Here is a 2,500-nt window from a genome sequence, read left to right on the forward strand (position 1 = left end):
TTGGCACTTCTCCTCTGCTTCGCCTATTCACATCTCTTTCCCAATTCCGTGTCTGATATACTGCATATTTCCGCCATAAATTCTGCTGCGACACTCCAAGCTCTCTCTCTCTCTCTCTCTCTTTCTCTCTCTTAACACCCACCCTCTTCTCCTCTCCCCATCTCCCCATCTCCCTACCTCCCCTCTTGCTTCTCTCTCTTCCCTCCAACCAAAACATAATCCACTCCTTCTTTCCCCCTCCTCTCCTTCCTTCCCCTTCCAAAACCCCACATTTACTAACATCCTCCCCTCCCATTTAACCCCCTCTTCCCCCACACACAATCCAGACCCCTCCTCCTTCTTCTTCTTCTCCTCCTCCTCCTCCTCCTCCTCCTCCTCCTCCTCCTCCTCCTCCTCCTCCTCCTCCTCCTCCTCCATCCTCCTCCTCCTCCTCCTCTTCCTCCTCCTCTTCTCCTCCTCCTCCTTCTCCTCCTCTTCCTCTTCTTCTTCCTCCTCTCCTCCTCCTCCTCCTCCTCCTCCTCCTCCTCCTCCTCCCGCCCTATCCACCAGCCCCTGTTCTCCCCCGTCCCCACATACACGCACAGACATTCTCTCGATTCTCCCCCTTACCCCCCCACCCCCACCCCCAACCCATTCTAGAATTTACCCCCCCCCCCCACTCTGCCCTACCACCCACCCTTTATTGCCTTGTCCTCTGCATTTGGAACCTATTTTCGTTTACTTTTTTTTGAGGGGGGCGGTGGGCAGGGCGGGGGGCGGGGGGTTGAAATGGGGTTAAGGGCGGAAGGGCGGAAAAAGGGGGGGGGGGGGTGGACATAGAGAAACTGCACTAAAAAGGAAGGAGGAGGAGGGAGGAGATGAATTGAGAAATGGAAAATAGTGGGGGTTGGAGAGGGAGGAGAAGAATAGGGAGGAGGGCGGGGGGAAAGGGGGTGACGCTTAGGATGGGGGGGGGGGAGGAAGGGAAGGAGAAGAGGGAAGGTATTGAGAAGAGGAAATAGGGTATAGGAGAATGAAGAAGAAATAGGATGACGATGCGAGGAAAGAGAATGGAGAAGGAAGAAGGAGGAGTAGAGGCAAAGGGAAGGATTGAAGACAGGAGGGAAATAAGCGAAAGATAGTAGGATTAAAGAAAGGTGGGAAATAAAAGAGATGGCGTAAGGATGGGGGAGGAGAGAAGAAAGGGACATAGTGTAAGGAAGGGGGATGAAGAATAGGAGAATAAAGTAGGAGGAGAAGAAAAGGAGGAAGAAGGAGCAAAGGAGCGAAAGCCACAGTGTCTTGAAGGAGGAGAGTCAGCTGACAAACAATATTCTCTGGGGTCAAAGCTGTGCTGCGGATACCGCTGTTGGCACTCTCGCTGTTGTCAGCGCCTGGTTGTTGTCATTGCTTGTTCTCCGCCACCTGCCTCTTCTTCTTTGTCTTCTTCTTCTTCCTCTTCTCTCTCTCTCTCTCTCTCTCTCTCTCTCTCTCTCTCTCTCTCTCTCTCTCTCTCTCTCTCTCTCTCTCTCTCTCTCTCTCTCTCTCTCTCTCTCTCTCTCTCTCTCTCTCTCTCTCTCTCTCTCTCGCACCTTCCTTCTCTCTCTCGCACCTTCCCTCTCTCTCTCTCTCTCTCTCTCTCTCTCTCTCTCTCCTCCTCTCCATCTCTCTCTCTCTCTCCCTCTCGCTCTCTCTCTCGCTCTCTCCCTCTCTCGCTCTCTCTCTCTCTTTCTTGAGCTCACACCTGTTCTTTCCCTTCTCTCTCTCGCCCCCTCCCTCTCTCTCTCTCTCTCTCTCTCTCTCTCTCTCTCTCTCTCTTTCTCTCTCTCTCTTCCTCTCTCTCTCTCTCTACTCCTCTCTCTCTCTTCTATCTCTCGCTCTCTCTCTCTCTCTCTCTCTCGTCTCCTCTCTCTCTCTCACTCTCTCCTCTCTCATTCTCTCTCTCTCTCTCTCTCCTCTCTCTTTCTCTCTCTCTTAGACTCTCTCTCTCCCTCTCTCTCTCTCTCTCTCTCTCTCTCTCTCTCTCTCTCTCTCTCTCTCTCTCTCTCTCTCTCTCTCTCTCTTTCTCTCTCTCGCTCTCTCTGTCTCTCTCTCTCTCTTTCTCTCTCGTTCAGGTTTTTCTCTCTATTTTACGATTATCATCATCATCATTATTGTTATTATTGTCATTATAATTATGATCATAATTGAGATCATCTTATCATTATCACTGGTGTTATCATTAATTATCATTACTATTATTATCAGTAGTAGTAGTAGTAGTATCATTGTCAATAATACTCTTAATTATCATTACTATTATTATTAATACTATGGTTATCATCATAATTTTCATTATCATTATCACTATTTTTGTTGTTATTCTTATCACTATTGTTACTTTTCTTATCTATATTATAATCACCATATTTATCACTATCTTGTTCATTATTTCATATTCTTAATTACATCTCATCCATGTCTTTCTTTGTAAAAAAAATAATATTTACACTCCTATTGTCTGTCTATCTATCATTTAATC

The sequence above is a fragment of the Penaeus japonicus genome, unplaced genomic scaffold, assembly GCF_977035675.1.
Source record: "Penaeus japonicus unplaced genomic scaffold, GWHDUDI00000001_assembly GWHDUDI00000033, whole genome shotgun sequence".
NCBI classification, from domain to species: domain Eukaryota; kingdom Metazoa; phylum Arthropoda; class Malacostraca; order Decapoda; family Penaeidae; genus Penaeus; species Penaeus japonicus.